This window comes from Bombina bombina, chromosome 4 (genome assembly GCF_027579735.1).
Source record: "Bombina bombina isolate aBomBom1 chromosome 4, aBomBom1.pri, whole genome shotgun sequence".
Taxonomy (NCBI): Eukaryota; Metazoa; Chordata; class Amphibia; order Anura; family Bombinatoridae; genus Bombina; species Bombina bombina.
The window spans coordinates 481,893,614-481,908,599 of record NC_069502.1 but is presented as its reverse complement, the minus strand read 5'-3'; the positions used below and the strand labels follow the sequence as shown (position 1 = coordinate 481,908,599).

The window sequence follows — 14,986 nt, the reverse complement described above, 5'->3', positions numbered from 1 at the left end:
AAATATGCTACTCCCTGTGAAAATAATCATATTGTACATATACAGAACTATAAACATGTAATACAAACCGAACCTTAGAAAACAATGGCCCAGATTACGAGTTTTGCGTTAGAGGCTGTGCGGTGCTAACGAGCAGTTTTCCCTCACCGCTCACTTACCTGCAGCGCTGGTATTACAGGTTTCTACAAACCCGTCGTTAAAAGACAAGAAGTGAGCGTTGAGCAAACTTTTGCTCATTACCGCACTCCAATAACAGCGCTGCTTAAGTCAGCGGCGAGCTGGTGTAACGTGCTCGTGCACGATTTCTCCATAGGAATCAACGGGGAGAGCCGGCTGAAAAAAAGTCTAACACCTGCAACAAAGCAGCATAAAACTCCTTAACGCAGCAACATTGATTCCTATGGGGAAATACATTTTATGACTACACCTAACACCCTAACATGAAACCTGAGTCTAAATGCCCGTAATCTTACACTTATTAACCCCTAATCTGCCGCCACCGACATTGCCGCCACCTACATTATAATTATTAACCCCTAATCTGCTGCTCTGGACACCGCCGCCACCTACATTATACTTATGAACCCCTAATCTGCTGCCCCCAACATCGCCGAGCCCTACATTATATTTATTAACCACTACTCTGCCGTCCCCAACATCGCTGCCACCTACTTACACTTATTAACCCCTAATCTACCGCCCCCAACGTCGCCGCCACTATATTAAAGTTATTAACCCCTAAACCTAAGTCTAACCCTAAACCTAACACCCCCTAACAAACCTAAGTCTAACCCTAAACCTAACACCCCCTAACTTAAATATAATTAAAAGAAATCGAAATAAATATTCCTATCATTAACTAAATTATTCCTATTTAAAACTAAATACTTACCTATAAAATAAACCCTAAACTTGCTACAATATAACTAAAAGTTACATTATATCTAGCTTAGGGTTTATTTTTATTTTACAGGCAAGTTTCTATTTATTTTAACTAGGTAGGCAGCCAATGGGTTACATCAATGGAAAAGCAGAGAAAAAAATTTGCATTTATTTCTGGTGCCTGTCTGAAGCCGGAGGAGTGACTGACACTTGCACTGCACAGACAGCAACACATGCTGAACTGGCCCGGCAGCAGGGGAATAAACGTCAATAACTTCTGCTCTAAAAAGTTTTAGTCCAGTTACCAGATAGCAAAAGGGAAGATCGTGGACACATGCCTGATAATAAGTTGTGGCTTGCAGGAATGAGAGCTCCATCAGCCCCAGTAACATTAAGCAGGCTCCGGCTGGGGGTGGATCCTACTGCTTTAACAGCTCTAGTAACCTTTATGTCTCCTCCTGTAGATGTATTGCAGAGTGTGCAGGGGCTGTGAAAAGTCTGGCGCTGATTCCGCATTCCTTGGGATTCCCCCACTTGCTCCTTTCATGTACCGTTTGTGCTGCTGGTTCCCTGTCAGATTGATTGAGGGGCTGCAGAACAAGTGCACCTTAATTGTGGCTGGCTGACCAGTGATACCTGCTGTGGCCCACCAGGAAATTTCCCTGTTTCCCGGTAGGCCAATCCAGCCCTGTTTAACTAGGTGTTAAACTCCTTTGGAGGGTATGTGATAATGTTGAGTTTCCAAATCTGTACAGATCCAGCAATTGTGATTTCAGTTATTGAGGAAAATGTATGTAATCTGGCATGTGTGACCTGATAGCCTGTGCTCAATAACTTCCCCTGAACCAAATATCGAATGAAGAAAAGATCAGGAGCACCAGGCTGGTCCTTTAGTAAAACATAACTTTTATTATGCGATATGCAGCTTCATAAAAACAATTCAAAGTATGAAAACATCATTCAGGTAGGAGTTTAATGCTGATCCTGCTAACGCTGTTTGGCATTATCCGTAGTCAAAAAGACTACATGTTATGGGTATTTTTTTTTATATTTATTCTTAATAGTGTTGATTGATTTTTTTTGTAACCATTTGTTATTCCATGTTATTTTTGCAACATCTGTACTAAATATTTTATATGTAATTTGATGTAAAATTACTAACATATTTGGTAAATAAGATGAGATGATCTAAAATGATCCTTCAGCACTGAGATCTCTCTCTAAAGATTCTAAACAGGCAACATTTGCTATACTTCTCTGTGAGTTGTTCTCTGCATTTCTGTATGTGAAGGATATACAAGCCTAATGCAATATAGCACTGTATGACGTGGGATTTTTGTTAAACTTACACTTCAAATTGAGCACTTTAAGTTTTATCACATTTAAGCTTTGAACTTTTTATTTTGTATTTTAATAGATTTGGATTCTGTATACAGCAGTGACTTCACAAATTCTGATTATGCTTTGATTATGCTTCTGTGTTACATTAACAAATTAGGATCATAATTTGTATATTTCTGTGTATCTTTTACAAATTACATTACTCTTTGCATTTGCTATTGTAAAATAAAACTGACAGCTTCAGAAAGTGGGAAGAACAGTGGAGTTCCCTGGGAACTCCCCTTTTCAGTCCAGGGAACTCCACTGTCCTTCCCACTTTCTGAAGCTGTCAGTTTTATTTTACAATAGCAAATGTGAAGTGAGATGTAATTTGTAAAAATCACAAACACACTGCTGTATACAGAATCTACTGTATATGCATTAAAATATAAAACAGAAAGCGCAAAGCTTAAATTTAATAAAACAATTCTCATGAAATTCTGTAAATATTTTACACAAGCTGCTCTCACAAATTTATCTAGCTACTTTTTTAACTGACAGAAAAGTAAAATGCACTAAACTAGAGGCAAAAGCAGTTAAATTGCAGTGAAAGCATTTCAGTTTAATTTGTATTTGCAGTAAACTAATACTTTATATTAGTCCTAGGTGTTCTCTTGTTAACTTCACTCTCCCCTGTGAAATTCTGTATCCCCGAGAGCCTCATTACTTTCTATGGAAGGCATCTCTCAACTCTCTGGGACTTCCAAGTTCTACCCTTTTTCTTATAGAATTCAGTGACTTCCGCCTCTGTAAAGTCTACGCTATAATTTCTCTCCAAACTAGATCATTTTTGATTATCTGGCCCATAGAAAGTAATGAAGCTCTCTAGGACAATGAAGCTGTGAGTTTTATTTTAAATAGAAGAAATATTTACAAGTATTTGTAATTTGTAAAATATACACACAAATAAGTATAACCCTAATTTGTTAAAGTTACACAGAAACTTTCAAAGCTTAATAAGAATTTGTAAAATCACAATTCTTAATACACTGCTGTATAAAGAATATATATGCATTAAAATACAAAATAGTTCTCTGATGTGTTTCTTACTCCTCCCCCTTGTATTTTAATTGATGTAGTGTAGTGATGTATAGAACGGTCCCACCCACTCTATTCGTAGTTCTCAATGCGCACTCCAGAGAATTAGTAGCTTCATCCATGTACAGTTTATCTACAAAGCCACCCCAATGTAAGACAGTCTGCAAGCGATCACTCATTCGTTTAACAAAGAAAGCTGAGATGCAAAGTGACTTTTCAAAACGAATGAGAAATTATAAGCCATTTAAAAGAAATAAAAGTGCTGCATATGTGTGAAATCACTCATGCTATCATACTGTAATGAGCAAAAAAACACAGTTACCATCACTTTAACGAGATAGTAAACCCAAATTTTTTATTTCATGATTCAGATAGAGCATGCAATTTTAATCAACTCTCTAATTTACTCCTATTATCAATTTTTCTTTATTCTCTTGGTATTTTTACTTAAAAAGCAAAAATGTATGTTTAAGAGCCGGCCCATTTATGGTTCAGAACCTGAGTTGCACTTGCTTATTGGTGGCTAAATGTAACTAACCAATCAGCAAGTGCAACCCATGTTCTGAACCAAAAAATGGGCCGGCTCTTAAACATACATTTCTGTTTATCAAATAAAGGTACCAAGAGAAGGAATAAAAATTGATAATAGGAGCAAATTAGAAAGTTGCTTACAATTGCATGCTCTATCTGAATCATGAAAGAAAAAATGTGGGTTTACTATCCCTTTAAGTTCGTCACCCCTGGTGTAGTGTATATCATAGTAAAACAAATATTCTTACAAACAGATACAAATATTGTTGTTTCTGGTAAAATAAAATAAGGCAAGTAACATCTAGATTTAGAATAATAGAGCAAAAATATTCCTTAATTTGCTAATAATTATTAATCATCCATGAGGATTTGGTTTTCAGCAGCAAAGGTTATATTGAAGATTATTTGGAATGAAAGCTGACAACTTAAATACACTGGGTTTGGTTCCTAATGCTTAAAATCTCTGGCACAGCTGTACTTGTAAGTGGTAGACAGGTTTAGAATAACTTCAGGCATTTTGGTGGAGATGCTTAATTAATTGACAATGCTGCTATAAAATCCTACAAACCCCTACTATAAAGACTGTGATGACCAAGCATTACAATAGTTAAAATATGCTACTCCCTGTGAAAATAATCATATTGTACATATACAGAACTATAAACATGTAATACAAACCGAACCTTAGAAAACAATGGCCCAGATTACGAGTTTTGCGTTAGAGGCTGTGCGGTGCTAACGAGCAGTTTTCCCTCACTTACCTGCATCGCTGGTATTACGGGATTTACAAACCCGTCGTTAAAAGACAAGAAGTGAGCGTTGAGCAAAATTTTGCTCATTACCGCACTCCAATACCAGCGCTGCTTAAGTCAGCGGTGAGCTGGTGTAACGTGCTCGTGCACGATTTCTCCATAGGAATCAACGGTGGATAGCCGGCTGAAAAAAAGTCTAACACCTGCAAAAAAGCAGCGTAAAACTCCTTAACGCAGCAACATTGATTCCTATGGGGAAATACAATTTATGACTACACCTAACACCCTAACATGAACCCCGAGTCTAAACGCCCGTAATCTTACACTTATTAACTCCCTATCTGCCACCACCGACATCGCAGACACCTACATTATAATTATTAACCCCTAAACTGCTGCTCCGGACACCGCCGCCACCTACATTATACTTATGAACCCCTAATCTGCCGCCCCCAACATCGCCGAACCCTACATTATATTTATTAACCTCTACTCTGCCGCCCCCAACATCGCCGCCACCTACCTACACTTATTAACCCCTAATCTGCCGCCCCCAACGTCGCTGCCACTATATTAAAGTTATTAACCCCTAAACCTAAGTCTAACCCTAAACCTAACACCCCCTAATTTAAATATAATTAAAAGAAATCAAAATAAATATTTCTATCATTAACTAAATTATTCCTATTTAAAACTTATTAGATTATAATGCTACTTTTTATTATTTCCTATATCATTTCAGTATATATATATATATATATATATATATATATATATATATATATATATATATATATATATATATATATATATATATATATACAAAACACGGAAGGGAACTGCACTCTCATACCGGACCGGGTACACATCCTATGACCCTGCAACATGCTCAGCCCTGGGTGCCACTGGCACTCACAGGAAGCTGTGCTGTCCCCAGAGCCACAAGCAGTTAACCCCAGACAGGTCTGGGTGCAAGTACCATAGGGAAAATTACAAAATAAATTAATACAACACACAGAGAAAACCCAGCACTCACTTACAAGCTCTCAGCTAAGATTTAAAAGCAAAAATGGAAAGGTTAGTTACCGCATCTGGCCAAATGGGACAAGCCCAGGTACCTCGTCAAGGTCCTTTCCAACACCTGGGACCCTAAAACAGCCACACAATGCAAGCTTTCAAATCCAAACAAACTTAAAACAAGGGAAGGGTGCACAGGAATATGTAACCACCCTAGACATATACAAAACACGGAAGGGAACTGCACTCTCATACCGGACCGGGTACACATCCTATGACCCTGCAACATGCTCAGCCCTGGGTGCCACTGGCACTCACAGGAAGCTGTGCTGTCCCCAGAGCCACAAGCAGTTAACCCCAGACAGGTCTGGGTGCAAGTACCATAGGGAAAATTACAAAATAAATTAATACAACACACAGAGAAAACCCAGCACTCACTTACAAGCTCTCAGCTAAGATTTAAAAGCAAAAATGGAAAGGTTAGTTACCGCATCTGGCCAAATGGGACAAGCCCAGGTACCTCGTCAAGGTCCTTTCCAACACCTGGGACCCTAAAACAGCCACACAATGCAAGCTTTCAAATCCAAACAAACTGAAAACAAGGGAAGGGTGCACAGGAATATGTAACCACCCTAGACATATACAAAACACGGAAGGGAACTGCACTCTCATACCGGACCGGGTACACATCCAATGACCCTGCAACATGCTCAGCCCTGGGTGCCACTGGCACTCACAGGAAGCTGTGCTGTCCCCAGAGCCACAAGCAGTTAACCCCAGACAGGTCTGGGTGCAAGTACCATAGGGAAAATTACAAAATAAATTAATACAACACACAGAGAAAACCCAGCACTCACTTACAAGCTCTCAGCTAAGATTTAAAAGCAAAAATGGAAAGGTTAGTTACCGCATCTGGCCAAATGGGACAAGCCCAGGTACCTCGTCAAGGTCCTTTCCAACACCTGGGACCCTAAAACAGCCACACAATGCAAGCTTTCAAATCCAAACAAACTGAAAACAAGGGAAGGGTGCACAGGAATATGTAACCACCCTAGACATATACAAAACACAGAAGGGAACTGCACTCTCATACCGGACCGGGTACACATCCTATGACCCTGCAACATGCTCAGCCCTGGGTGCCACTGGCACTCACAGGAAGCTGTGCTGTCCCCAGAGCCACAAGCAGTTAACCCCAGACAGGTCTGGGTGCAAGTACCATAGGGAAAATTACAAAATAAATTAATACAACACACAGAGAAAACCCAGCACTCACTTACAAGCTCTCAGCTAAGATTTAAAAGCAAAAATGGAAAGGTTAGTTACCGCATCTGGCCAAATGGGACAAGCCCAGGTACCTCGTCAAGGTCCTTTCCAACACCTGGGACCCTAAAACAGCCACACAATGCAAGCTTTCAAATCCAAACAAACTGAAAACAAGGGAAGGGTGCACAGGAATATGTAACCACCCTAGACATATACAAAACACGGAAGGGAACTGCACTCTCATACCGGACCGGGTACACATCCTATGACCCTGCAACATGCTCAGCCCTGGGTGCCACTGGCACTCACAGGAAGCTGTGCTGTCCCCAGAGCCACAAGCAGTTAACCCCAGACAGGTCTGGGTGCAAGTACCATAGGGAAAATTACAAAATAAATTAATACAACACACAGAGAAAACCCAGCACTCACTTACAAGCTCTCAGCTAAGATTTAAAAGCAAAAATGGAAAGGTTAGTTACCGCATCTGGCCAAATGGGACAAGCCCAGGTACCTCGTCAAGGTCCTTTCCAACACCTGGGACCCTAAAACAGCCACACAATGCAAGCTTTCAAATCCAAACAAACTGAAAACAAGGGAAGGGTGCACAGGAATATGTAACCACCCTAGACATATACAAAACACGGAAGGGAACTGCACTCTCATACCGGACCGGGTACACATCCTATGACCCTGCAACATGCTCAGCCCTGGGTGCCACTGGCACTCACAGGAAGCTGTGCTGTCCCCAGAGCCACAAGCAGTTAACCCCAGACAGGTCTGGGTGCAAGTACCATAGGGAAAATTACAAAATAAATTAATACAACACACAGAGAAAACCCAGCACTCACTTACAAGCTCTCAGCTAAGATTTAAAAGCAAAAATGGAAAGGTTAGTTACCGCATCTGGCCAAATGGGACAAGCCCAGGTACCTCGTCAAGGTCCTTTCCAACACCTGGGACCCTAAAACAGCCACACAATGCAAGCTTTCAAATCCAAACAAACTGAAAACAAGGGAAGGGTGCACAGGAATATGTAACCACCCTAGACATATACAAAACACGGAAGGGAACTGCACTCTCATACCGGACCGGGTACACATCCTATGACCCTGCAACATGCTCAGCCCTGGGTGCCACTGGCACTCACAGGAAGCTGTGCTGTCCCCAGAGCCACAAGCAGTTAACCCCAGACAGGTCTGGGTGCAAGTACCATAGGGAAAATTACAAAATAAATTAATACAACACACAGAGAAAACCCAGCACTCACTTACAAGCTCTCAGCTAAGATTTAAAAGCAAAAATGGAAAGGTTAGTTACCGCATCTGGCCAAATGGGACAAGCCCAGGTACCTCGTCAAGGTCCTTTCCAACACCTGGGACCCTAAAACAGCCACACAATGCAAGCTTTCAAATCCAAACAAACTTAAAACAAGGGAAGGGTGCACAGGAATATGTAACCACCCTAGACATATACAAAACACGGAAGGGAACTGCACTCTCATACCGGACCGGGTACACATCCTATGACCCTGCAACACGCTCAGCCCTGGGTGCCACTGGCACTCACAGGAAGCTGTGCTGTCCCCAGAGCCACAAGCAGTAAGTGTAAGTGAGTGCTGGGTTTTCTCTGTGTGTTGTATTAATTTATTTTGTAATTTTCCCTATGGTACTTGCACCCAGACCTGTCTGGGGTTAACTGCTTGTGGCTCTGGGGACAGCACAGCTTCCTGTGAGTGCCAGTGGCACCCAGGGCTGAGCATGTTGCAGGGTCATTGGATGTGTACCCGGTCCGGTATGAGAGTGCAGTTCCCTTCCGTGTTTTGTATATGTCTAGGGTGGTTACATATTCCTGTGAACCCTTCCCTTGTTTTCAGTTTGTTTGGATTTGAAAGCTTGCATTGTGTGGCTGTTTTAGGGTCCCAGGTGTTGGAAAGGACCTTGACGAGGTACCTGGGCTTGTCCCATTTGGCCAGATGCGGTAACTAACCTTTCCATTTTTGCTTTTAAATCTTAGCTGAGAGCTTGTAAGTGAGTGCTGGGTTTTCTCTGTGTGTTATATATATATATATATATATATATATATATATTATATATATATATAATATTCACTGTGTGCACAATTATTAGGCAAGTTGTATATTTGAGGATTCATTTCATTACAGTACTACAGTGCTCGCAGTCAATCCAAAATGTTAATAAACCTCAAACCTGAATATTTGAGAAAGTAAAAGTAAGGGTTTGGCTTTCTTGGGAAAATATCTATGTGTGCAGAATTATTGGGCAACTATTAGTGTGCACAATTATTATGCAACTAAATGAAAAACGAAAATGTTCCCATCTCACTTGCTTATTTTCATCTGTTAAAGTGAGAATAATAAACAAACTCAAAATTTATAAATAAACATTTCTGACATTTCCAAAAAAAAAACCAGTGACCAATACAGCCACCCTTCTTTTCAATAACAGTCATAAGCCTTCCATCTATGGAGTCTGTCCGTTTCTTGAACTGTTAACGATCAACTTTTTGTGTAGCAGCAACCACAGCCTTCCAGACACTGTTCAGAGAGGTGTACTGTTTTCCTTCACCGTAAATCTCCCATTTAACAAGGGCCCACAAGTTCTCAATAGGGTTTAGGTCAGGTGAGGAAGGGGGACGTGTCATTATTCTTTAATCTTTAAGGCCGTTACTGGCTAGCCATGCAGTGAAGTACCTTGATGCATGTGATGGAGCATTGTCCTGCATAAATATCATGGTCTTCTTGAAAGATGCAGACTTTTTCCTGTACCCCTGCTTGAAGAAAGTGTCTTCTAAACCCTGGCATTAGGTTTGGGAGTTGATTTTGAGTCCAACTTAAACCCAAAAAGGTTCAACTAGGTCATCTTTAATAATACCAACCCATACCAGTACCCCACCTCCAGCTTGCTGGCATCTGAGTCGAAGTAGAGTTCTGTGCCTGTTACTGATCCAGTCACAGGCCCATCCATCTGGCCCGTCAAGAGTTACTCATCTCATCAGTCCATAAAACCTTTGAAAAATCTTTCTTCAGATATTTCTTGGCCCAGTCTTGAAATTTCAACATATGTATCTTGTTCAGTGGTGGTCAAGTTTCAGCCTTCCTTACCTTGGCAATGTGCCTGAGCACTGAACACCTTGTACTTCTGGGCACTCCAGGTAAGTTGCAGTTCTGGAATTTGACAGCACTGTAGAATAATGGGTTCCTGGTAACTTCACATTTGATTCTTCTCAAATCTTTGGCAGTTAATTTGCGTCTATTTTTCTCAACACGTTTCTTGCCACCCTGTTGGCTACAAAACGTTTGATGGTTCTGTGATCACGCCCCAATATCTTAGCAATTTCAAGATTGTTGCATCACTTCTCAGAGTCAGTTAAATCTCTTTTTGGCCCATTTTGCCTGAGAAAAAGAAACTGCCTAATAATTATGCACACCATGATATAGGGTGATCTCCTAAGGCAAACACAGTCTGCAAGCAATGTTTTAAGGTGAAAGCAAAAAGAGAACCAATGGCACTACTGTAAGAGAATACTACACCCCTGTGTTACCTTGTATAATGAGTAAACTATGTCACTTTATATGGTAATAGGAAGGTGTGGTGCTATGTAGTAAAAGCACAATTTAATGATGTTTTAAGGTGTAGTCACCAATCTTCCTCTTAGGAAAGCAAAATGAGGTTGTGAGCTTAATTACTAAATTAAATATGAATGATTAGCCGGCATTATCACCTTGTCTGTTGCAGTTGTTTATAGCCAGTCTTCCCCACTGCTTTCCTTTTTTGGAGGAACCAATGAAGATGTGGGGTCATATCTGCTTAAGCCAGTTAGAGACAGATATGGTGCAATTAGGCTTCAATTAGGCTTTTAACCTCTTAAGGACCAGCACCGTACCCTGTATGACGCTGCTGCATGGCCCTTTCTCTGCCGCAATCTCACTAAAAGTAGCGTGATTGTGCTATTTTTGCATGCCCCACGAGTTGGACAGTGCAGAAATAGACTGGCAGAGTTACCAATGCAGAGAGGGACACTCTGTATCCCTCTCTGCATTGGGTAGCAGTGGTGCTGATCTTTGGTGTGGAGGGTTTGGAAGGAGGCGAGTGGGCGACAGATCACTGGAGGGGGGAGAGAGAGGTGGGAACGGGTGGGACAGCTACACTACAAAAAAAAAGTCTGAGAGGGGAGGGAGGGAGAGGGGGTTTATAGTGTAGAGGTGGGATTAGAGGGTAGGGTAAAAGATCTTGGAGGGGGAGGTCGGGTCATTGAGGGTGGGCAGCTACACTACAGAATTTTTTTTTTTTTTTATTAAAGTCAATGTAAAGTTGACCGTACTCGCTCATGTCATAGGGTAGAATTTGAAAAATTAGGCAGACTTTCATTCATCAAATTTGTACTATTTATTAATATTCTCACATTTTTACCTTTTGAAGCGCCGTTCCTCCACCCGCCATATTGCTCAATTGACAGGTGATGAATCTGCAATCCACTAATTGTTGCCCCCCCAGGAGAAATTATGATAAGAGAATATTAATAAACAGTGCAAATTTGATGAATCAAAGTCTGCCTGCTTTTTTAAATTCTTTCCTATGACGTGAGCGAGTATGGTCAACTTTATATTCACTTTGAATAAAAAATAAAAATGGATAGAAAACTGGGTACTGGCAGACAGCTGCCAGTACCTAAGATGGCAGAAACTAGTAAGAGGGGGAGGGTTAGAGAGTTTTTTGGGAGGGATCATGGAAGTGGGAAGGTAAGGAGGTAATCCTACACTTTAGAAAATAATAATAAATAAAAAATAAAAAACTGCCAGTACTTAAAGGGTTAGAAAGGTAAAAAATTAAATGAGCATGGGAGCATTTCATTTTAAAATATAAACATTTTTGCAAAATACTTCCATTAGCAAAAATGCTTCTAGTAAAAGTTATTACTGTTTTCCAGCAGCATACGCGCATATCCTGTAAGGGCCTGTGCACCAGTATTCAAACTCCAAACCTTCTCCGAGTTATGTATTCAAAAGCAATGCACACCACAGCCAGCTCTCTGAGAAGGTGTGGTATGAATACTGATGCAGGGGCTTTCACTGGATAGGTGCGTAATAACTTTTACTAGAAGCATTTTAGCTCATGGACGTATATTTCCCTGGGGGGGGGGAGAGCTGTTTGGTAGGGATCAGGTAGGGCTCAGGGGGTAGGAAGTGTCAGGTGGGAGGGTAATCTCTACACTAAAGCTAAAATTAACCTTACAACTACCTGATTAACCCCTTCACTGCTGGGAATAATAAAAGTGCAGTGCGCAGCTGCAATTTCTGGCCTTCTAATTACCAAAAAGCAATGGCAAAGCCATATATTTCTGCTATTTTGGAACAAAGCGGATCCCAGAGAAGCTTTTACAACTATTTGTGCCATGAATGCACAAGCGGTATGTAAATAATTTCAGTAAGAAACCTAAAGTTTAACAAAAAAAAATGTTTCATTTAATCGCATATGGTGGTGAGATGGTGGCATGAAATATACCAAAATAGGCTTAGATCAATTCTTTGGGTTCTCTACTAAAAAATATACTGTATATAGCTTTGATAGGTAAATGAAAAAAAGGCTCTATTTCTGTTTGAATGGAGTAATGGCAAAAATGCTAAAAATGCTCGGGTCTTTTGGGGAAGTTTTAGTCTGAAATGCCCAGTCCTTGAGGGGTTAAAGCCTGCCATGTGCACCAACAGTTCTCAGAATTGAAAAAACTCTTAATTTTCATAAAATGACAGCAATATGGGCAAAATAAATAAGGAAAGTCTATAGCAAAATTTTTACTACTTATAAGTGAGCATTTATATATTACAAGTTCAAGGTGTTTACGGCCCCTTTAATAAAGGGTGAGGCTTGAGAAGAAGCACAGTTGTTAGAAGTGACTACAGTGTTTGAACAGTGGTGGAGCCAAGGATGGTGACTGTCATTCAGAAAAAGCTTAATGATACTAATTAAGTTATGAAGCTTTTATGAATTTAGTTTATTATGGAGTAGATAATCTGACAAAGTCCTACCCTCACTCAAACATGACATACTTATTATTATTATACTTTATTTATGAAGCTCCAACATATTCCACAGCGCTATCCATGGATACATACTTCATTTTAAGGATAGTGTACTTTATCAAATTAAATAAATTGTGACATTATGGCAACCAAGTGATCTACTTGACATTAAAACTTTGTTATGGAGAGGATTCTACACAAAAGACACCCATACTGAAAATTTTAATACTCCAGTTTTGACTACAAAAAAGCTATGTAAACAAGACAGTAAAATAAATCAACCTTCCAGTGGACACGTGAGAAAGGGTTGTAGCATTTTCTTTAATACTTTTACAGCGCTGCAGAATCTGTTAGCGCTCTACAAATACCTGATAATAATATAATAATAATAATACAATTAACATTTATCAGCTCTTTGCCTGTTTGTATTCTTTAATGTAGGATTTTGTTACTATACAGGTGAAACTCGAAAAATAAGAATATTGTGCAAAAGTTCATTTATTTCACTAATGCAACTTAAAAGGTGAAACTAATATATGAGATAGACTCATTACATGCAAAGCAAGATAGTTCAAGCCGTGATTTGTCATAATTGTGATGATTATGGCTTACAGCTCATGAAAACCCCAAATCCACAATCTCAGAAAATTAGAATATTGTGAAAAGGTGCAATATTCTAGGCTCAAAGTGTCCCACTCTAATCAGCTAATTAAGCCATAACACCTGCAAAGGGTTCCTGAGCCTTTAAATGGTCTCTCAGTCTGGTTCAGTAGGAATCACAGTCATGGGAAAGACTGCTGACCTGACAGTTGTGCAGAAAACCATAATTGACACCCTCCATAAGGAGGAAAAGCCTCAAAAGTTAATTGCAAAAGAAGTTGGATGTTCCCAAAGTTCTGTATCAAAGCACATTAATAGAAAGTTATGTGGAAGGTAAAAGTGTGGAAGAAAAAGATGCACAAGCAGCAGGGATGACAGCAGCCTGGAGAGGATTGTCAGGAAAAGGCCATTCAAAAGTGTTGGGGACTTTCACAAGAGCCACCACAGACAGACAGATCCTGGACATGGGCTTCAAATGTTGTATTCCTCTTATCAAGCCACTCCTGAACAACAAACAACGTCAGAAGCGTCTTACCTGGGCTAAAGAAAAACAGACCTGGTCTGTTACTCAGTGGTCCAAAGTCCTCTTTTCTGATGAGAGCAAATTTTGCATCTCATTTGGAAACCAAGGACACAGAGTATGGAGGAAGAATGGAGAGGTACACACTGCAAGATGCTTGAAGTCCAGTGTGAAGTTTCCACAGTCTGTGTTGATTTGGGGAGCCATGTCATCTGCTGGTGTTTGTCCACTGTGCTTCATTAAGTCCAGCGTCAACGCAGCCGTCTACCAGGAGATTTTGGAGCACTTCATGCTTCCTTCTGCAGACGAGCTCAATGGGGATGCTGATATGGGGATGCTGACTTAATTTTCCAGCAGGACTTGGCATCTGCCCACACTGCCAAAAGCACCTGGTTCAATGACCGTGGGATTACTGTGCTTGATTAGCCAGCAAACTCACCTGACCTGAACCCCATAGAGAATCTATGGGGCATTGCCAAGATAAAGATGAGAGACATGAGACCAAACAATGCAGAAGAGCTGAAGGCCGCTATTGAAGCATCCTGGTCTTCCATAACACCTCAGCAGTGCCACAGGCTGATAGCTTCCATGCCACGCCACATTGAGGCAGTAATTGCTGCAAAAGGGGCCCAAACCAAGTACTGAGTACATACAGTATGCATGCTTATACTTTTCAGAGGTCCGATATTGTTCTACAGGTATGTACAATTCTTGTTTTATTGATTGCATGTAATATTCTAATTTTCTGAGATTGTGGATTTGGGGTTTTCATGAGCTGTAAGCCATAATCATCACAATTATGACAAATCACGGCTTGAACTATCTTGCTTTGCATGTAATGAGTCTATCTCATATATTAGTTTCACCTTTTAAGTTGCATTAGTGAAATAAATTAACTTTTGCACGATTATAATTTTTCGAGTTTCACCTGTAGGTTTAAAGGTTGTATTGTGATCAACACGT

General features: G+C 40.3%; 1 protein-coding gene across 1 annotated transcript in view; it reads left to right on the top strand.

The window, feature by feature from the left end:
- The window catches only part of LOC128655445 (glutathione S-transferase-like), a 121,455-nt gene that overhangs the window by 68,933 nt on the left and 37,536 nt on the right, over positions 1 to 14,986 (top strand). The window lies entirely within an intron of this gene.